General features: G+C 35.1%; 1 protein-coding gene and 1 long non-coding RNA gene across 4 annotated transcripts in view; one reads left to right on the forward strand and one right to left on the reverse strand.

Annotated features, from left to right (window-relative positions):
- Positions 1-24,369, reverse strand: part of LOC126866142 (fasciclin-1) — a 382,489-nt gene that overhangs the window by 213,919 nt on the left and 144,201 nt on the right. The window lies entirely within an intron of this gene.
- Positions 8,086-16,914, forward strand: LOC126866168 (uncharacterized). The gene is made up of 3 exons (XR_007689796.1): positions 8,086-11,454; positions 15,344-15,688; positions 16,632-16,914. It is a non-coding gene; the product is annotated as an uncharacterized LOC126866168 (long non-coding RNA).

A 24,369-nucleotide genomic window follows, 5' to 3' on the forward strand; every position in this document is an offset into this window, starting at 1 on the left:
CATTTGGAAATGTGCATAATACCAGAGATACTACACTTTTCATATTTATATAAGAATCCTCGTCTTTTGTTGGGAGTGGTTGCTAGGTTTTCGAATTTTTCATCGGAGTTCGCTTTAATCCTGCTCTTCTCTTCGCTTTCTCTTCACGTCTCGCGCTTTTTCTTCACGCAACCATTTTTGTTGGAATACTTCATTCGTAAAAAAAAAAAAAAAAAAAAGGAAAAATACGTAAAATGTACAAAAGTCAGTAACACTATATTAAGTAGAAAAATGAAACATTTAAAAGCTATTTCAAGTCTGATAATTTCTATCGAAATAGTGCGTGTATTTCCGGTTAGGTAGATCCGAAGAAAAGATCAGGTTTAATAACTTGAAAAATGTTTCTAATATTTATGTTTCCGATATTTATACCGAAAACTTGTTGTTTTAGCCTTCGTTTCTAAACATCCCATCCGTAGGCATACAAACATACGCAAAAAGGCGAGCACAATGGAAGAAATCAGTGTAAGAGAAGGAAGTTAGACCCTGGGCAAACAGAGAGGTGGAAAAAGGGAACTGGATGATAAAGGGGTAAGGGGAGGGGTAAGGGGCGTTTACCAGGGATTAAATTTGATCCTCGCATACTTACCGCAAGCCTTTGTGCACGCGCTCGTGTGCACATGCAACGCGTGTATGCGGTGGACCGCGATGAAGAATCTAAACATTGCGTGTGCACATCCGGTCGGGGTTTGCGGTTTTTCGGAGGGTGACGGCGTTGTTCCCCTCTACGTAGACCGCGTACGTATCTCGGGGAAAAAATGGGACGAGGCTAGAGTTTCTTTTTTCCACCCTTCTCTCACGAACCGTATATTTTTGTTAACAATAGGTGCGGATTTCGTATCATTTGCATCGTCGATGGGAAGATCATCGAGATTAATCCCGACCAACAATGGAAACATCGACGCTCGTGTTTCTGGGTTGAGGGCTAATGGAATAGCAGAGATAGTAGCGACACGACGCTACGCCGCGCTGAAACTGGTTCAAGTGGCCAACCAAAGTAAATTAGGAAGTACATGGATCTTGAGATGAACTTACATGTATTTCCTTCGAAGGAAGCGATAACCTCGTCTCTGTGCCCGGATTCAATTAACTACAACGGTTACTTCGTCTTGTATGAAATAGGGATTGGGGGTGAATGGCAAGAAAAGATCGTTATGCAATGATTTTGCATGGTGATTAATCGGTAATACAGCGCTATTTAACCAATTATTGCTTGTACAGCGGAGAGCGTGTAAAATAGGAACATTTTTTAAATTTCATTATTTGTGGTGATATCGATCGATCGCATGTCTAATTAGCCACGTAAAGAATGATAAGGGACGATTAGATATCATGTAGATTAAAATTCTTGTTTATATTTTCTTCTTTATAATTCTTGTTTATATTGTTTATATTCTTGTTTTGATTTTCGTAACTCGCGTGAAATATGGAATTAAATATTTGCAAAGTTATAGTGAATATTCAAAGAATACTGTGGTGCTTGAGGTAAAAATATATCTGAGATATATAAGAAAAAATAATTTCAAAAGTCAAATTATCGATAGAACATTATCGTAAGAACAAATTAGCGATACGACATATTTCACAAATGAAGACTGAAAACGATCATAAAGTAAATTTTTATGAATCAAGGAAATGAAAGTGTATCGAGACTGTGTTATTAGGTTTGTATTATGTGTGATATATTCTCATGTATATTCTTTGTGAACTTATGAAGAACTTTGTATGGATTGTCGGAATATTTACTGTCGATTAATAAAGAAAAAGGAATGGGAGATTAATTTACGAAGAGATAGATGAAATACATGTTTGTGTATTATGTTTCATATTATGTTAACAAAAAATTTGTTATATATTTTCTACAAAGTTGCTATGTTTCTGAGTTATCAATAAAATAATACGAATTAAAAAAAAATAATAAAAAAGAAGATATAGGTTTTAAATACGCTCTTCTAATAAAAAATTCTACTTTTAAATGTCGAAATTCAATACATTTGTCCGTCTATCATAAAAATAAAATATTTTCCCAATGCAAAACAACCGCCGACTTTGAGATAAATCGAACTAAATTTAAATTACACCGAAATTAAATTGATCAAGTATATCGACGATAGGTAACCATTTGCTTCCCGAAAAGTTAAACATCAATCACGCGCTTGGTACCAAAATTGGAAAACTGACAGAAAGTTGAGGTGATCAACTTTGTTTTCCGGTGGATCGTGTAACACGAACAAAAGAGGGATAAGACTGTATTTTCGATGGAAATTTAACTGAATTCACTGTTTTCCATTGAATGATGAAAATTTACCTATACTAATAGTATTTACTTAATACTTTCCTGAAATGTTGTTTTTAAATCTCGATTTGATAGACAAACAAACTGACTGTTGTCAATTATCAACCGCAATTTTATTTAAATAAGTACAAAACTGATAAATAGCATTTACCAATAAAAAATGAAAAAATTAAAAATACTAAAGTTAATACATAATAACATTAAATAATACTGAACCCAACATTTACTATTAAATAATTACGCAAATCGAAAGGATTCTATTCCAACGTCATATTGCTCATATAATTTTTCTGAAGTACGGAACAATTTCTAACATTGTTAAACCATGGGTGAAGGGCGTGTCAATAAATTTAAGATCCTAGACCGTGAAGATCTCCGATCTCCGGGCAAAGGAAAAGAAGTGGAAGTAAGAAATAAGAGCAAACCCGTGGTCCATGCTTTATCGGCGAGATTTCTCTCTTTTCAAAGGTCGGCCGTGGTGGTCCCTCAATGATTTCCGTGCAAAAAACGGATGCGACTGTTCCATTTCCAGATGGAAGGTCCCTGGTCCGAATGCCAGTCGTTGGGCATTGTTCAAAACAAGGAAAAGAATCACGGCGCCGCGACTTCCTCTGCCACGTTTTATTTGCCCAGCAGTCGATTACAGTTGTTCTTGCGGTGATGAAAAGAGCAAAGAAGATCTGGTATTCCCTCGTATCCGGCCTTTGAAGGCGGAACGAACTTTCTTGCGGGATGAACCCGGAGTCACCACCGTGAAAACTTCTTGCCAATCGGTTTACCGGGTTACGACTTCGACGTTTTCCTATGAAGACAAAACAGTCGACGTCGTTAAGGCTCGAGTATCTTGTCGTCGAGATACGAAATAAGGAAATGCGAGTAGATGCAAGCACGTCCTCGTTCATAAGTAGACTGTAGATGTTTATAGAGTTTTCAGAATTTTGAATTCTAAAAAAGACTACAGGAAGAATATGATATACAAAAGTGTAGTTAGATATTTATTTTTTAAGTAAAGCACTTTTAGTACGTGTAGGTTCCATTTTTAAATTATGTTTATAAAAATATAGACTTGTATGGTTTTACGTAATTGCATAAAATTGCACAATAAAAATATAGACTTGCAATTGCATAGTATGAAATGCGATATTCAATTGTCAGGACAATGATCGATCGTTTAGAATTTTACGTTCGTGTGAAATATATTTTGTAATCACAACATATTTTTTATTTATTAAGCTTCCCCAAAAATTCCAAAGAATTACATGGTTTTACGTTAAATTTTACACGCATAACGTTCGTGTATTGTAAATTTACTATTTCTGGGGGTGTATGAGATTTTAAACGCAATTTATAGAAAACCTCAATTTGGAAATTACGTCTTTTAACAAAATGGAGAAAACACAAGAACACGCTCTTATATCTGGTATACGAAGATCTCATTCTTTAATAAAGAAAATTTAAGAAAATACGATATATTTTATTGTTTATCACGTCACCAATAACGAGTTAAGTAGTTTGTTTTTATATATCAAAAATAAAATAAAATCACCAATGTGGAAACTAAAAATTAAGTGTACAATTCTTGAAAGCATTTTCGCAAATGTTCCAAAACAATCAAATAAATGAACTTTTATGGACATGAATGTATTGAATGTGTATTATTCGTCAGATACGATACAAATTCGCGAGAGCATATTGATCAATACGCCTGAACAAATTTGATTTTTCACCAGAGTTGACGCCAATTGATGTAATGGATATTGAAAAAGTGATCAATTCACTTGAACTATATATTTACAGGTATATTTTTTGATTAAGAATACAGCAGAATATTTTTGATAATATTTGTAGACTCTCTATTTCTTTCTTTTTAAGTTAATACTTTGTTTACACAAACAATTGATAATCATGTGCTTCAGAGTAAAATTTTACTAGTCACTAGTTCATAAATTTTTGTTGTGTAAAAGCAACAAGTTTAGTAATAAAACAAATGGAACAAATGGAAATTGCAATTCATTTACAAATATAATTTGTGACTTATGAATACACTGGTATTATTAATTGGACTAATTAAGTGACTTTGGTATCACACAATTATCAAAGCTATGCCTTTTTGGACTGTCAATATGTCATTCAATTCTTGTTGAAACTGTATAGTAAGACCTTGTAATATAATTTATATATTTTATTACGAATAAAGTTTTGAATAAATATCTCGTGATTCATGGCTGTGTCATTAAAATAGAAGAATTCATCGACATTTAATATTGTCACATCCTTGTGAAAAGCAGTTTTCGCGTATTCACGAGGACGACAGTTTGTCATAAGACACGTGTACTAAAACCGTAGCTTGAGATAGTAGACGAGTTGAACGAAACGCGACGAGGGTTTCTTGCCAACCTCTTTCACGAAGAGCTTCCTTATGACATAGTTTCCCCCACTATAGAATCAGAACCCTAAATAAATTAACTTGGAAAAGTTTATTAGACGAGCGAAATATCATGCAACTCTTCGAAGATGTGATGAAAGATTGTTTTGCCAAAGAGCATAAAAAGTTGATATTTGAAATTTTCAGAGTATTATTCCTATATGTATTTTCAGAATATACAGTTTTGCTTTGAATCCTTGATGAGACGTTGTCTTGTTAATAATAAATTTGAAATAAACAAGATATAGCTAAGTTATTACATATAAACGTTGTATTTCTTTCATAAGAAATGCCAACAATTTTGACGTTGTGCCATCCTTTTTTCAAAGCTACATTGTCAAAATATACATAATAAATAAAATACAGCAGTTGCAGCGAATGTGTTAATCTGCAATAAAATAAATTAGAGCCTTCGTTCTTCTAATCTTCTGTAAATATTTATTTCATAAATTAATGGATCTTAATTTACCAATAAAACAAAATAAAGTCAACTCTTCATTCTACTAAATGTGCTGACCTAACTCGTAATCCATTCTACGCATAAAAGAAAACATGTCTAGAATAAAAAAACAAAGAACTGCTTCGACACCGAACCAAGTCGTTACAAAGAAACATAGAAGAAGGATTTATAGGAAGAAAAAAAAAGGAAGCACCGTTTAGAAGTGGCGTAGTTTTACCTCTACGCCAACCCGATATCACTTTCTTCCAGGCCCATATACCATTGCCGTTATTGTCGCCGAGTTGTCATATGACACAATGTTTTAGCCGTCCATTTACGGTAACGAAAAAGCGACGAAATGGAACTTCATTCCCTAAGTTGGCCCGTTACTTCCTTCGAACCGTTCTCCACCAGTTATGAAAATGTAATAAGCCAGCGACGTCTTGGGGAAAAAGTTTCGCAGGCTGCGCAGCCTGTACCAACATACCTATACTTGGCCACTCTCGTGGAACGTCAATAAGGAAGTCGCAGGGGAATGGTGTTCCCTTTGGTTCTCTAAGGAGATGCTGTTATATATGTACTGTCTATAGTACTATACTACTGTTGTATACATGCCTATGTACATACATATTTCAAGAGTAAATACACCCGAATAGTTGATTCCAAATCCAATTGCGAATGACGAATACTGCATTAATAATTTTCTATGGTTCGATCCTATACGCTATAAAAGTTGTATTATACGATGGCAATTTGTTAACTAAAGCTGGGGCACGATGCTCGTATTTTATTTAGAAATGACACTGAATGAATACATATGCCCTGTGTAAATATATGTATAGTAAATTAATGACACACTTTGTGTTTCTTGCATAAAATCAATTTTACAATTGAATGACTAATTCTCTATCTATATATATTTTCTTATCCATACATAAAATACGAAAGTGACTGATTCACTCGTCAACAAAAATTACTTTAGAAGCTTGACTTTTACTTCAAGACTGCATTTGAAGATGGTGTCAGAAACTGCATTGAAACTATGCGTGCCAATCGTGTTCTCTCTTTTATTAGATCCTCATTGTAATTTACCTTTGAAAGAGAAACAGATAGGTTTTCTCTTATGCAAATAGACCAAATAATTAGACATTTACAAGAATTATGTAATTTAACGAATGTCTTGGTTGAAGAAAATTGGGATAAATTGAACAGTCATCAAAGATGTTAGAATATTCTTTTACTTTTCTGGAGAAAGGAGTTACGAGTTCTACAACTGTCCAAATAGTATTGTAAATCATATATATATAATCAAAGTCCTCGACACCCACGAATTTCCTATTCGACAGCCTCTTCACGTATCTTCACCTACGCCGCTTCAGCTACAAGCATTTTTTCCGTAGCCTCGTCAATGACCTCCTACGTAACCCAATCTAAAGCAACAGCAATTGCGCTGGATTAGTATGGTCACGTTGTAATCTACTCTAATCTAAACTGTATCTACAAAGATGAAATTTGGACAGTGTACTTCTTTTACGACATAGACGCGGGATAAGAGAGGCTTTTTGGAAATAAGGACTCTGAAGGGGTAAAAACGGGATAAAAATTACTATGGATATTAATTAAAATTACTGGATGATACACTAAAATCGTTCTACTTAAGCCAAAGTATAAGATAACGTATTAATAACAATAAAAAGAAAGGTATTACAAATTCAAAATTTTTAATCGATCTATGAACATCATGGAGCAAAAGTCATAAACAATAATTATTATACCAAATTTACTTGCATTTTATATTTTAAACTTTATTTATACAATTCCCATTTTTGCATATTTTTGTATAGAATTTTATTTATGTTCAATGTTATATCTACTTTTATAAACATTAATGGCAGCATGGAACATTTATCACCTATTTCCTTGGAGCGCTAAAATATTTTCTATGTGTAGTTTCGTCATATCGAATCTATATGCAAGCGAGGGGACTAAAGTAGCGAAGGTATCGAAAACCGAGCGATGATTAATCGCGTATGACGAAACAGTTGGTAGCAAAAAAAGGGCCGGGACGAAGCGTTGTTGCGATCCGTCGTCCGTCAGTGGTGTATGGTACAGACACACGAATTGATCGTGACGCAACCGATTCGTTTCGTATCTCTATTCGACACGGATATGATTCATCCGACAGAGAAAAATCGTGGAAGCATGCACCCCGGACGAATCGTCTATTTCCGTGACTGTTTGCTTCATCTAATCGTTGTAAATAAAAGTCCTTCACGTATCTTAACGGAGAATATCTCTGAACGAACGGAAAAAGTTTTGAGAGCAAAACATTTAGTAAAAGTTTAAAGTTTTGAAATTGTGAAATTTTCACAGAAATCTAGCGATTTATGAACGACATTGTATGTATATTTCTAAGTACTAATGTAGCAATTTCTTTAGCGAATAAATACTGATTTCTTTCCCTAAGAAATATGACTGCAATATTACCAAGCTCACTAAAACTCCATAGGGAAGATCATTGTAGTATCACCAGCACCAGCCTACATCCTTTAAACACGAGACACATAACTATACATAATGTGATTTAGTAGCAATTAAATGGTATTCCTTATTCTCATTTACATCATAATTTCCTACGAGATATGTATCCCTTGATTTTGACGAGTAATTTAAGTTCTGATCTTCGCTGACGATAGAAAGAAAAAAATTATGTTTCTAGAGTGCAGTTAGACTTAAAGTGGCTAGTTAGTCCCAGGACGTCGTTTTGCTGGCGTCGCGTCGTTATCATTACGACGCGACGCCCACCACTGATGTCGTTTTCTCTTAATTCTCTTCTTTGGTCCAGCCTGGAACGTCCTCGTTTCCACAGGATACACCCGCATTACTTATCATTAACTGAAGCTTTATATGTAATTTAATTGTTATTATCTTTTTAGACGTATGTAAATTATAATTAAAAGGGCTGTCAAACAGACTCTTGCACCATCGATGAATTTTGACAAATGCCGCTAAGCTGACATTCTAATTTTATTCTTTCGCGCTCAATGTACAACATTGTATTTATATTCAGTAGAACTAGACTCAAATTTTGATGCATTATATTTTCTCTATAAAAAAATGTGTTCTATGTATTGTTTATGTAATATATATATATTTGAATATATAACTTTTAATAATTTATAAAAAATAATTTGCCTCGCTAGCTAAGCTGAAAGTCGTCTCTGAACGAATTAATAAATAAAAGTATTGTCTAAAAATGGCCATGTTCGTCACTTCTACGAGAACATGATTTTAAGCGCGAGTAAAATTTATTAGCTATTTTACAGCAAGGTTTGAAGGGATTTGATCGATAACCATGAACACCCGACGACCTTGTAGATTCGGTGCGATAGATTGATGGATGAACCAATAGAAACGGTACCGTATACCTTCCATTGACGCCAGACTCTCGTGTCTACAGGAAGGTACCTGGCAACGTGCCGGAAATTTCTCGAAAGTAGGTGTTACCGTTTATGCGATCAGGAAAAACAAGGTAATCATATACGAGATTAAATCCTTGACCTAAAGTAATATTTTCTTATTTTTCAAGGAAATATTTTCTTATTTTTTCGAGGAGATATTTTCTTATTTTTCCGAGGAAATATTTTCTCATTTTTTATTCCTTTTACATATTAACATATTACATACTTCTACATGTTCAATAATAGCATAGGAAAGATGTATTTTTATGTTTCTTTGTGTGTCAGTTTTCATTTTAGTTCCCAATTCATAATTATGTTTTATAAATACTTAAGTGCGTGTTTAATTTAAGTTACGTCTTACTTATTTAATTTGTAATTTTTTAATTATCGTGTAATGATTTACGTTCACTTATTGACGTATTTAATATTAGAAAAAGATTGCTCGGTTAAATTTTTTTTTTAACTATTCATTTGCAGTATGTAGCTTGGAATATCTTCATTAAAAGCTACCGTACAAAAATTTTTCATTGACAAGATACATTTTCATGTCGAACCAAAGCAATGAAATTCACATGTGAGAACTATTTTAGGCTATTATCATAATAATTAATACAAATTTAGTAGCAGTTCCTGCAACTTTCTTAATTTCCGCAAAATTGTTTTCATACGAACTTCGTTACAATAATTATAATTTTTCGTAACGCTGCGCTGGCGGAATACGAAAAGCGCTTCTAAAAGTCAAACAGACTATCTAACTCTCATGCCGACTGGAATTAATATTTAACGAGTTCTGGCGCCGCTGTCGTGTTTGTCATACTTTCTACACAGCTTCATTTACTGGAATATTTGCGTTAATAAGCTCTGCAACTGTTTTTTTTTTTTTTCGTTCCTTCTTATGACGACCGTACGTGTCAAATTTTTAGCTTCATACGAGTAATCTCGTATAATTTTCGTTGATATAAAATTGTGTCTTATATCAGGGATTTTAATTTTATTATATGACATAATAATGACACAGAATTTGAGATGTAGTGATTAATTTTAACGCATTTTTTTATACAAATGTTACGTATAATTATGTGTTTACAATTTATAGCATATAATTTTAAAATTTTGCCAATTCAATTTTATAATTTACTATCTTAATTTCAATTCAACCTTAGAATCTAAATAGAGTAATCTTGTTCACCGATTAAAAAATATAACGGTTACTCTATTTTATTTATGTTATATATTCTTTTTTATTCGACGTGCATTCTATGCATTTTTACACCTTTCAATTTTGCATAAATGCATGAAAGTCCTACTCGTCAATTTCATCTTTGCACACAAATTGTTCATATTGATCACGTAGGGCTGTCTTTCTCATACTTCATCCTGTCATAAAACTATTCTACCTTCATTATTATATTATTATGCTACACTTGATTAAGTTTTAGTACGTTTCAAAGAATATTAATTGAATTTCTGCCTGGAGATAGATAGATAGATAGAGAGCGCGAGAAAGAGAGGACGGTCCTGAAAGCGATCCTGTACGATAATGGAAAGTGTTGATATGCCAATCAGGTCACAAGCCATCCTTTCGGCTTCGAACGAGTCGATAACAGCCAGGGTGCCCCTGCACCGATACACCGATGCTTCTCTACTTTACTCGATCTCCGTGTAATTAATGTCGTCGCTTGTCGAGGCTAATGATGTTGAACACGTGTCTGACGAGAGTGAATGTCGATCGATTCGTTACGCGTCTCTCAATACATAATAAGCACACCCCGGCACGAAGATTGTTGTGTTGCGTTCGTTTAGACTGCAATTATGATCTATGAACGTGCCCGGATAATTTTATTCTAATTATTTGCTTGACGATAGGGTACCTCTGTTATTGAAACGTTTTCAAATTTCCACGATAATAATTAATTTAATCTTTGACTTTTAAGGGAACAAGGCCTCGTTATTTTTCGCATTATCCGATCAGCAGTGAATTTATTAGCAGATTTTGGAGTATGATTTTTCTGTCCAATGGTATGTTCAAGACTACTATTCGTATCGTACATTAATTTTTTACTGAATGTATATTTGCAACGAGTATCTTGTAGCTTCTATATAGATTTTCAAATTGGTTTCAAGTTTGATTATTATAATCACGATAAGTATGTCTTATTACAGTGCTAAAATTTCTAAAAGCTTCGTACGATACACACAACATATTCATAGAAATTTTCCGTGATAAGTGTGTTCGAATATTTTTCTCAGTCGCTGTATATATTTTTCCTAAATATAGCTGATATAACCGAGGCTATATTTTTCTCATTTGACTCGGTCACTCTTTTTCAAAACATCTACTCAATAAGTACCTATACACGCGACAACAACGCGTTAGCACAAATGTACACTATTACACACATAATCATTGATGCACCCAGTGCTGGCCTATCACGTACTCGACTAATGTCCTTTGGCGTGACCCAGAGTTACGTACGTCGAAGCTAATGAAGGCACGTTCAGGCGTTTGTGGCTTGTGCATCGGCGACCTTATATACGTTGCAGGCTCGTCGTGGCCACGTTTAATTCGTCCAATCACGTTAGCCACACGAGAAGCGACTAAATTGTCGTGCAGGTTGAATCATCGTTCGAACTGTATTGTAGTTGCCCTTCGTCATCGGCATTCATCGGCCGTGAATGTGTCACTCAGCGTGAAACCGCAGTGATCAACTTTTATTAGAATTAATCTGGTTAATTCTTTTTGCTGACTTCATTAGCTTCAAAGTCATTCGAAGCAGTCGCTGAACAAAGGCGGGTATGTTAAACTCACTGCAACACAATTCGTTGGTAAGATTCTCGGTGAAATGCCGTTTGGTCTTTCGTGAAACCACCAGATGCGTTCTGTGCTTGCCTCTCCATTGCTCAAGATGGTAGTTTGTTACTCTAGTTACTTGATTACTCTAGAACTGCATAGTTCTTGCCACGATTTATGGCTACTCCCTGCTAGAGCTATTCGTTACCACGTTTAAACATAACATACTTGCGTATCGGGAGCAATGTGGTAATGGTAGAATGTGTAAAATTCGATAAAATGAAATTAATGTGAGGTGAGATACGTGTATTTCAGTACGATTGTGGAAATATGTCGCGATTATAACTCCTTTCCTTTCTTTATTAGAAATTCCACCAATTTTTCTCTGGTGTCGTTGCTTTGTTTCTTAGAATATTTAATGGTCACGATAATTTTTTACTGTAGATCTTAGATCTTCTATCCTATATTTATTTTTTTTATTGGCATAATATAGTTTCAAATTCTGTGATTTGATCGATAGAACGCGTCAAATAGTAAATTTTTGTAATGAATTCACACGATTCGACTTTAATGAGTAGCTTTTAGTAGATAAATATCATCCATCATTTATTCTGTAAAATTTTTCCATTTCTTACTGCAGCTACTAATTTATTGCTTCAAATTAATAAATATTTCATCCGTACAATACGATGATAAAATTCTGCTTAACTGTTTGTTCAGATTGTACCGTTGTTTTTAAATAATACAGTTTTATTTATTGAAACGAATTTCTATTTAGTATAAATGACTAAAATTTCACTCGCAAATGTACATTGAAAAGAATGTTATCCAAACAAAAATTCCAAAAAACGAAAAATATATACCTAAACATTATATTACGGAGAAAATCAGGATAACCTCCCATTATATGACTGAACAAGTTGTTTAAGCTGTTTTTTCTCTCGACATGTTCCAATAAATGGACTTTTACTGTACTTCAAAAACCAACGCACCCTATATCCCAAAGAGGATGACGAGACCGAATAAATTGCAACTTTGTTTTTTAATGGATCATTCAATAGGGATGTAGGTAGTAACCCCTTCGATATAACGAGCTCGTAACATCGACCAGGCGTAGAAGTTTATATCGCTTGCGATGAACATTTCGTTCGCACGTTCGCAACATTTCGATGAACCAATTGACTAAAACTTGAGAACACGGCGGTCTCCAATATCGAAATAAGACTATACGAAACATACTAAAGCTTTGATTCAGTTCTTATTAAAAATTTAGGAATATTATAAGCGATATCGAAAATATTTCCTAAACATAAAATATTTATATTTCAAAGTAAAATATAGCAACCAAGCTTCCTAACAATATTATCTTCCTTTAAATTCTTCTGGATCCTAAACTATTTCAAGTGTAAATAATTTTCATTTTTAAAACTCTTCCATCTCTTCTCTGTTCATTACAATGTATCCATTCATGAAAGGCCATCATTAAACTCTTAATTTAGAACGTTGCTGCATCGTAAAAGCTACCACACGACCCAGTCTCGTCTCTTCCAGCCGCAAGAAGCTCTTCTGAACCCTTTTTATCCCTTTACGAGCCAATGCATCCATCCAACCAAATTCACAACAGAGGTAATAAAATCGTTGGCGACGTCAACGCCTATATGCAATGATCCACTTACAGCAGAACTCCATTTGATTGGAATGAAATTGTTAATTCCCGATTAACTCAATTTCTGCTTGCTCAATTCGTTTACCCGTAGCGGACAAAAGAAAGTGTAAGGTTCGCTAAGTTATCGTTCTATCGTGTGTATGTAAATATTATTAACTTTTATAGTAAATACTCTTCGCTATGTTGCTGACAGTGTACAGTTACACATTATATTCATTCATCGTCCTTGTCAAGTACAATCTGTCTTGTAAAATTACACTATTTTCTGTATCGCTTATATTTGATGTTTCTACTGTATCCGAACACTCCTGTTATTTGAATGAAAAATAGTAGACAGGGGAAAAAACCGGCGAGTTCCTATTATATAAACTCGCAATTATTGAAACAGTTTGTCCCCCGACGAGATCAGATAAATCGAGTTTTACTGTACTTACTTCAGATCATCCGACGGTATAATGCTCTCTTCCCTTCGACAATCGAGCTTTTTTCTCGGTGGCCGGTCGATACCCGCGGCAAACGACGATATGTATGCAACCGCGTGCAAGTGCGGCCATAAATTTCGTGATTCTTTCATGGCCAGGCGATATCGGGTTTCCGCGCGGAAAGGCTGCGCGTATGCGAGCATTAAACGAAATTGCTACACGCTGGCGAAAGGGATAGGCGCCCTAAGCGCAATAGAGACACGCGCGCCTGTGTCGTCGAGACTACGAACTTCCAATTACATTACAGCCTGCCCACATGCAACCACTGACGTACATAGTTAAAACGGAATTCATAGCCTGAACACATCGGCCCGGGAGCAGAACAGAGATTCGAAAGACGTGGGGCTTAAATGTATCGCTAGAAAACGTTTTGCATAATTTGCTCGACGTCACTCGCCTGCCAGGCGATTAGAGGATCTTCTAAACGTAGATTAATTTCGAGGAATTGTGGTTGGTTCAGGAAATTAATTGGTAAGTGAAATAGAACGATAATTTTAGAACTGTCGTGAATGTTTAATACTAATTCTTTGAGGGTTTCATAGGGTAAGGAGGTATAACGAGAGAAATAGTTTATTTCATCAAATAAGTGTTTTTAATGTCTACCTTTTATGTTGACTTCTTTGAAGATTTATCTTTTGAAAATGAAAAAGAAAAAAAAAAGATAAATTACATTTGCCGTATTTTCAAGCCATTATTAAGAATTATTAAGAACCATTTTCAAATTAACTTGTTATTCATACATTTGAATATTAGGATAGCAACCATAATGTTTCGTTTAGAAAGACACTGATACCATGTAGTATTTAAAAATTAAAACTGTAATTTAAGGGATTTAATATTTCTGTAATTTTATTATTCTCTATAAGGAAATTATTAATTGAGACATAATTAATTACATGGATATTGCTTGGGATATCATTACGTGGAAGCCAAGATGGTTGCTATTCCATTGAGGTTTACATCTTCGTTAAGTGCATCATCGTCATTACAAGTCTCGACTTCACTGGATAACTTAATTAGCATGAGAAGTTACAAGTAATCCACGTTTATACGTAAACACGCTGGGGAAGAGTAATAATATCAAGTTGTGTTTCTCACTTTCCTCCGTAGAACTACAACTGTGTTTTCCAGCGAATACTTCAATATGACAATTAGCAAGGCTGTTGCTTAACAAATAGCAAATTGCACTCCCGTTTAACTATATACATGTATGTGTAATAGAATATAAAACTAAAATCGATTAGTTAATTTTTTTAATGATTTCCAATTTGTCATATCTCTTTAATAATCCATTACGTACACAGAGGATACAAAAATTCAATTCAACTATAGGATTCTGCACGCATATTTCTGCATCTATATTCTCTGAGCAAACAAAAAAAAAATGAAAAATTAATTTTTTCCAAGACCCATACCGTGGAATACTCCCTTGTATCTCTCTTCTCAAGTACCAAATGTACCATATAAATTACTACGCCATGCTACATGAATACACTGTTAACTTTCATTGTCCTATTAAATGAACATACTATTAAACTCATACGATTCACTTAATATACTATCAAATTACTTCGACAAGCTTTTACAACCTTTAATCGCGTTGCAAGTAAGATTGCAGATAAGAATCTCGCGGGTAAGTAACATACCTTTTCGATCTCGTTCACCGTTCAAACGCATAACAATATTTAACCAAGATTATCAGCCGCGGCTGACAGAGCCGTTATTCGGTATTCATGTTAACTAGGGACGGAAATGCCCAGTCGTAAGGTCGATTATACTCGACCCTACACTTCCAAAGGAGAAGACAACGTTGATGCGGCAACGATAGCAATGTGGAAATCTAATTGAAGTGGGCGTAGACCGTAATAGCTCGGCTATACGAGGGACAGCCACGCGAGCTCCTCGTTTAAGACGCATCGTCCGCCTGCTAACATTCCTAAGAAGATTTGAATCGGGGGCAATTCTGCGACAATGTAGAATCCATTCGCCATACACATTCTGCCATTCTTCCTCGCGGAAATATACAACGTTGATAAGGATAACTGCTTTCCTCGTCGATGTCTGATGAGACTGCTCTCTTGAGATCAAGGTATAACTAAGTGTTTGGATTTATAGGATGGTTACTAATGTATCATTAAATCATCAAGATCTAACTGTTTCTCTCCTGTTAAAACTATGGATGTTTAGGCTAGGCTGACTACTGTATCAGTAAATCATCAAGATCTAACTTTTTTTCTCCTGTTAAAACTATGGATGTTTAGGCTAGACTGACTAAGCCAATGAAGAATAGGGTAAAAAATGATTTAACGTTTCTCTCGCCTTTTGTAATAACAGCAATTTCCAAATTCAATACCTTGTCAATCAGTTCTATACCGAAACATTCTGTATGTTTGATTTTGGTTTTGATTAAATACGTGGTTTGAAATGAACGTTCGAAAAATATTAATAATACACTTTTCTGAATACATATAAGTTCCACGTATCGTCCCCTCTGTTTATCTTATTTTTAAAAAAATTTACTTATACTATTTTTCTCTTTAACTGAGAGAATACCCTTAGATCACCTTACACTACCCTATAGAATTCTATAGAAAATCACTAGCAGCAATTACTAGAACTGTTAGAAGATTATTAGGACGATTTGTCTCGACTAATGAAATACCCTGGAAGATTATTATAAGCGATAGAAATGATTATATATAATAAAATTCATGGAAATCTGTATTTCCTATCGCAACATCCGTATCACCATACTTTCACAAACTACACGCGATACATCGTACAGAAAGAAACATGTTGCACCGCTAAGGCCATACATTTCCAACCGCCCCCAAAAAACTTCCTCCCAAAACCGATGAATTCAACAGAAATAAATTCATTCCACATTTTCAACCTATTTTGCGATATGAAATCGCTTCCTGAAGCGATACCACAAAACACACGATGCCATATAAGCCGGCACACTATCTCGAATCTATCCATAGGATACACATGTGTAACCAGGATTCTCTACGCGATTTCGTTTCCAACAGAAATCGAATCGGTGCGAGGAAGACGGCCGGTGTGCGGATTTAATAAAGGAGACATGGCTGCAGACGAAATCGGCACGAACGACGGATAGCGAACGGAAAAAGCGGAAGTCGTAAATTGTCCCGGAAAAGGATCGTGCCGTAAAACTCGACGGAGGAGGATTTTATCGATTCAATATCTCTCTTTTCTACGATTGGACTAGCAAGCCAGCACGCTGCAAACGCCGTTACAAAGGCAGACGCGATTTCGCAAAGGATATTCGGTATGTGCTGCCTATGCCTTTACGCCGGGAGCTACCTTTCAAGCCACAGATACTGCCCCCTTCTTTCTTAGTCGTCGTCGTCGTCGTTGTCGTCGTAGTGTGGTATTTTTAACGGTGGCGACCCGCACAAAAGTTTCACGCGTCTTCAGGAACGAACAATATACGGGCGTCGCGTTAAGGAAATTTAGGAGCACGAGCAACGAAACCACTAACCTATCGCCACCTCTGGATATGAGAGTCTGGATTTATTTGCTTGAAATATCGTCGAGACATTCCGGACGCATTCCATGCATTCTCAAATCTAACGCCTTCTTTCGGATATTCTATATGATTTCCATCGAATATCTTTTATAGTTTTTATCGAACATTTTTTCGATCGAATTATTGCACGTTGTTCAATTTTGGATTTTGGGCTTATTAGATGAAATCTATACTAAATGTTTTATAGAGGTTTCAGATAGCAAACATCACAGTTGCATTTCGCGTGTATTCGGCCTTCACACCATCTTCCACATATTCTATCTAATTTCGATTCATTTTCTACAGAATATTTTTTTACCTGATGAGATTCATGTACTGTTTAATTGAAGTGTCGTTTTATTTGGGATTTTACTGCGATTAAGTAGCTTCATTAGATGTCTTGGTAGGTTTTGGATAGAAATTTTGTTATACGCGAAGACAAGGAATATCCCGCGGCGCAATATCCTGTCGTTTTTCTGATTTCCAGTGTCTGCACAATCAATGGTACAACAAGTAGAAACTTGATGCAGATGTGACATATGCGCCAAAGATACTATTGTTATTTCTCTTCAATTTTTCATTCAATACTCAGTAAAATTGATTAAATTACTTAACACAAAATCTAAGGTGCATGTTATGATATGTTCAATATTTTAAGCAAATTACAAATATAAAATCCTGCAGCGTTTTTAAACCCTTGAACCGTGGACAAATATCACAATTTCAATATCTTCGGATTACCCACATACACATAGATTTCGTGTATGTACATATGCACTAGGCAGACAAAGGAGGAAGGCAGTACATCGAAAAGGTTAGAGAAGAGGAGATCGATAGTAACGAAAGGGCGGCCCGAAACATTCGGCTATCGTTATAAATCAGGTTAACGTTGATTTATCTTGCAGAAAAGTTACAGGCTCAGTTTAAACTTAAGCAGAAAGGCACAAGATCTATGCGCTGGTGTACAAAGGAGACTATGCTATTAATCCTTATCAATTGTGAGTCACACTGGAACAGGGAATGTATCATTCGTACCACCGAAGATACACTTGTTCGAGAATGTTTGTACATAATTTATATACGTTATTTAGGAATATGGTGTTGAATACTAGATCATTCTGTAACTGATATTAATTTATTTGAGGCGATATTTTCACTCGAAAATGTCATACTGTGAAAGTAACATCTTAAATTTCTATACTTCTATTCAATGAAATTATGTAAAGTTATAACAATTAAAAAAAAATAATGCATAATTTGAGACGTTAAGTAGTTAAAGTCAAAGTTACAATCGATATATATTCAACGTATGTAGATTACTTTTCTTTATTAGCTTCTTTTATTTGGAAAATTAACTTCGCCAAATCCATTGAGGAGACTTCTTGATGCACGATAAACGTAATAACAGATAAAATAAATCAACAATGTGCAATGAAGATTCATCATTTGTGACTTTATTTCAGACTGAATCAATATTGAAAAATATCTGCGTACATTGATCGAGGGCTGTCATTAATTTTTAGCTATGAAGTCATATGATATCAACAGTACGTCAGAAGACATTGAAAATATTTCCAACAAAAAATGATTGAATGCTTTCAAATGCTAAAAATATAGGACTGATTGTCAAAAATTTCTGAATCCATCATTCCACATGCGTACACGAGTTTGCATTTGACAATAAACAGAGACATTTTAAACAATCTTTTTCTGGGAATAATTAATTATGAGTAAAGTACCTAAAAGTTTATGATTTATTGTTGTAGAAATTGTTGAATGACATATAATGAATCACGTTCTACGTTTCTCTATATGCGTGTATATATGCACGATGCAATCAAAATATATTGTATTACAAAATATACAAAATAAAAAATATACATAATACAACAACTACCATCACGTTCACTTTCACATCTCTTAATTCAATAAATATTAGTATGATCCACTCTATGATACATTCATATACCTAGTGAACTTTCCTATGAAATTACCTTCAGGTTCAGAACCTTCGTCTGTAATATCTCGCGCTTAACTCTCCTAATATGAAATCTTTACCAAAAATCTCACAATGTAATGTACAACGAAATGTACTTCTAAATCATCGTTTCAGTTACAATAAATCTGTATATACTCGACTTTGTCATTGGTAACAAAAAATATGGAACTAACTGGCGAAGAAAATTGTCCGAGAAAACCGGTGAAAATGAGAGAGAGAAAGAGAGAGGAAGCTAGAGGGGATTAATGCAGCAAGAATACGGAGAAGGCAAAAGAGCTGTAAGACAGGCAGAGGAGACCGGAGACCGCGTAATTGCGGTTAGGAAAAGAGAATAAGTACTGTTAGCTGTACGTAGCGGCAACGATTCTCGGTTACCAAGATTACGCTTGCTAGGGCAAGCTAATCAGCCAATGAGAGAGAAGAGATCCGGACCTATTTAGTAGAAAGGAATCCCGCTGTAAAAGATAAAGACCGTGAAAGAATTGTCCAGAGAGGAAGGACAGAAAACGAACACAGTTCTTCTCGAACGTTCGTATCTAATGAACCGTATATTCCCATCCGAATCTCGTGATTCCTATTGTGAAATGGCCTGGTGGTTAGACAGAGAGGAGAGGGAAAGACAGGCAAAGAAGAATCTGATGAAAGAGACTCCGCTCTCTATCTTCTTGTCTCTCCCCATTCATCTGAGCGACGTTGGTCTGGGGGCATGGGACACGCGACTCCGGGAAAAAAAGACCCACCATTTTTGGCACAATCCTGCTCTTCATGCTCGGATAATTGTTAACTCAAAGGAAGTATAAAAGCTCTCTACTGCCATCGGCCTGTTTCATTTTCATTGTCTCTCCCTACTATTCGATACAAATTCGATCGCGATATCGAGACAACGCATGCTGGGACGCGTTTCGCACGAGATATCGGAGGAACGAGATTTCGTAATAGAAATTTCCTATGGAAGTCTTGTAGAACTGTAATCGCGTAAGTGAAATTGTGAATTATCAGTAAAGTGGTAAATTTGTAAAGTCGCACATCAGTAAATCGCATCGATATCTTCTCGTAGTCTGTGATAAACTCCGGAATAAGAAGAAGCAGGAATAAGCAAATTCCAATTCTAAACAAAACACATTGGATAAAAATAGAGCGCAATGAGTAATTCGCAACTTAAAGAGAAACCAGAATTGCTCATTTCCCATTGCTTCTAATCATCGATTCAGGAAAAACAACATCCTCTATGCCTTGATGCGTAAGAAAGACGTGCCCGGACGTTCAAGTGTTACTCATACGAGCAAGCTTCAGAAACGGCAAATAGAAAAGAACTAGAATACAAACAGAGGCATACAATGAAGCGTAGAAAAGAAACTGACGAGAGGAATAGCAACGGAAGGGGTGTTAAGCTACGTCCTTCCGGGCAGATGTATTTCACACATTAACGACTTTGGTCACAGTGTCACTCTCTCTAGATATTCCCGTGACATCTGGTAGGCTGGCCGTATAATAGAATACTGCAATCTCGTGTTCGCTACCGTGGAACGAGCTTAAGGGTGACCGACAGGAAATTGACGGTGTCGCGACAGCGTGCCAGCCGCCATATTACATTAAGTGAAACCGAGATGACCGTATAATTTTTTCGTACAACGGGGCCTATTGTAGTTGGTGGTTGGCGCGGCTGTGAATCGCTCTATGCTTGTCGCGGAAAGGTAGCAAAATCCCCCAACGGCATTCATCAAAGTGCAATTTTTGTCCGCCTTTGTCAACCGAACGTCCGACATTGAATATAGAGACTGCTGAAAAGTCGAAAACCATTCGCGGCGTATTTGAAAAATACTTCTTTTTTTCCTTTTCCCCTGTTTGATTGCCATGGGTAACTATACTTATTACACTGAGCGCTGAGTATTCGCGGTGTACCGCGAATAATTATGGTTACCCAGTGTTTGAAGAATAGCGCAGATGACGTTGCGCGGAGAGTTTGATGTACGTTGTGATGTATGGGTGATCATAATCTTCTAATATCGAGCTTTTACCAGATACCATGGTTGATGATAATCACTCACTGCGGGCGCTCTATTATGCCAGCAGTGACTTCATTCGTCCACAGCGTTTGCTACACACTACGCACCATAACTCCATCCAGTTCCAGACGCTAATAGCATATTAGATATGATTGTCATGAACTAAGGACGAATACTATACTGTAGCTTATAGATGACTGTCTGTTTTTATATGTACGAATATAATTAACGAATATAAAAGGAGAAATTGGAAGATACATGTTATAACTTAATATATATTATATATGATTGTAATCAGCCAATATTGAATATTTGTCAAATATTATGAATAATTGAGATAATTACACTCGTGATTACAATGATTTGACAGTACATGTTCATTGAATATCACAGGTGACTGTTACCTTTTATTGATAAGTATTTATCGTATACTATAGATGACTATATATATATAATTATATATAGTCAGATATATTGTTAACCACAGGCGCTATACCACGGATGACGTTGTCAGTTTACATTAAGCACTAACACTCATTATCAGCGTACATTACATGTAACTATAATCACCCGTAGTATATTCGTTGAGCCCTCGCTGGATAGTATGGGTGATTATAACTACCTATTCGTTGTCAACATTGTTGCCTGGTATGAATTATTATAATTAGCCAGGCGCTCGGTGCATGTCATGGTTGATTATAATGACTAGCGAGAATGTATAGTATTATGAATATAATATACTGTATATATATATCATATTGAGCTCAGATATGAATCTTTAATTAATAGTATCTAATTATATAATATACAATTTTTTAAAAAGACGCGTATTCTTTTTAATAAATTAATTTAAACGATTGATAAAGTTTTACCATATTTATGTATAAAGATGTTCCCACATAGTAATTTTTGCAATAGTTACTACTTTAATTCGCTATGTAATTTAATAACACTTTACATAATTTAATAATTGTCATATCTCAATAATCCAAAATTTCATGGTAACTTCACTAACATCAGATTTGCTTCTTTACTCTTCGTATATTATTTCTACATCTAAAGTACATCTAAAGAGACATAATAAAATAAACAAAATTGTATAAATGACTGCCTTTTCCCTTAAGAAATAAAATTTCAAAGGAAATCTATCATTCTATCGATCGAATTTAAATTTTGTTACTTGAAGGAAGCTCGCTAAGACCTGAGCTCGTTCTTTCTTGGAGGATAGCATTGGTTAGTCCTTATGGGAATTGCTAAAAAACGAATTCAATGGAAAAGTCTCTTAGCTCGTTCGTTATGCTCTTAAGAGATCAACTTTCCCGGATTATGTCGCTATTTTAAGTTACCCTCGAGGACTAAAGACTACGCCGGTAAGCTAACTTGAAATAAAAATTTGATTAAAGTTATTCACTAATAACAATGCACACAATTCGTTTTATTAAGTTTGTTACTTGTTTAATGTGACCAAAACTTTATAAATTTAACATGCTTTACGACCAATGAACTCTCCGTGTTACATACTTTAATTTTTTTGCTAGATTTCAATAAATATTTTAATGTTTGTGTACATGATTCTGTAATAGGACACACACATGTAGCAAAGAGTACTTTTATTGTAAACTAATTAAATTATTTGCAATCGTACATATTTTACATCTACTTTTATCATTCAAGTAACATCCTTTAACTTTTGAACTTATTCGAATTAACGATAAATAGTGATAATATCAAAACATTTAATATAAATTTAAGGGGAGTAAAACAATAATCCCATATACAACTAAAAAAGCAAGTCATCGAGACTCTATTATACTATTATATTCCTTATCTTCATCCAAAACGATCAGTATATGTATATTCAAAAATCATTTATCATCTGCGAAACATACTCTAATAGCATAGTCACGATTAGACGACCAAAGAATATTTCAAGAGATAAGATTTTTCTCTGCTTTACTATACCAATTCTGCGTGTAACAATCTTAAATCCTAAGAAACATATTCTTATCGCTTTATTATTCAATATGTTATGTTTAATTCAGATGTTGTAATTTTTATACAATCAGCAAATAAATTCTCCAATCAAGAAATAAATTCTTTTAACGATCTAAATAAAGTATAACTTAAATTTATAATTTACTATAATAAACATTAATTTAGTAACAATAGCTTACTGCAAAATAAATTCCTCATGTGCTAAGTCAACTATACCGGGACTCAATCTCTCGCTTCAATGCAAATGTTTTAGCTTATATACAATTTACTTAGAAATGAATTCTCCAGAACTCGCGCGAGACTACGAAGCCCTTGCGGCTCGACTGGGATCGATTTTTCTCGAGTCTCGAGTTGCCATTGCCCCTTTTTTCGAGGACGCGAGCACGAAAGAGGCTTTAGAGCGATCACGAACGTCGTACAAAGTAAAACGATACAGTTTGCAGCACATAATTCAAAGCGTCCAGGAAAACGAAACCTATAATAACCAGTGGAAGAAAACGTATAAGCGTGTAACATTATTTACAACCCTTTTCTTTTTCCTGAGCTGTGGTCTACCGATACGAGTAGCAACGATTCGCCATCTGTCGCCCCGTTTTTCATACGAACGTTCGATTTTTCCGCGGAAAAAAGAACGAGAAGCCAGAAAACGATTCTTACAAAGGACCATCGTTACCTTTCTCTCCTCTTGTTTTGTTCGTTCGACCCTACGAAGTTCCCCATCGGACCCGTACATTATGTTTCTTTTCCGATGGCACGACGGGAGTTTCACATGCCACCACGGGGATAATTTATCGTTTTGCTGCTTGCGAACCGTTTAACGTCGGATATTTATCGACAATGACAATCTTGTTTGCACGTTTGTAGCGTAGAAAAGTCGAGCTTTCACTGAATTACGCGTGACCAATATATTTCCTGCTTTTTTAACTGGCAGATAACCAGACGTAAAAAGGGGTTACGCTGACGGATAAAAACCGTCGATGGAGGTATTCATAATCCTGAACGAATCTATTAATACTTCTGTAGTTTAGTGCCTTTTTTACAGGTAATAAATATTGGTCTTCCTTTTTAAATGTGAATTGCATATTCGATAAAACTTATTACTAGAATTCATTAACTTTCATGTGTTCTAATTTGTTCGTATTTCATTCATGCAAGATAGATATGCATCGTCTAGACACTTCAATGTTTAATATCTATAAATACTATGTTCTAGATATCACATTTATTCAAATTTTATA

Source organism: Bombus huntii, chromosome 5, assembly GCF_024542735.1.
Source record: "Bombus huntii isolate Logan2020A chromosome 5, iyBomHunt1.1, whole genome shotgun sequence".
In the NCBI taxonomy this organism is placed as follows: Eukaryota; Metazoa; Arthropoda; class Insecta; order Hymenoptera; family Apidae; genus Bombus; species Bombus huntii.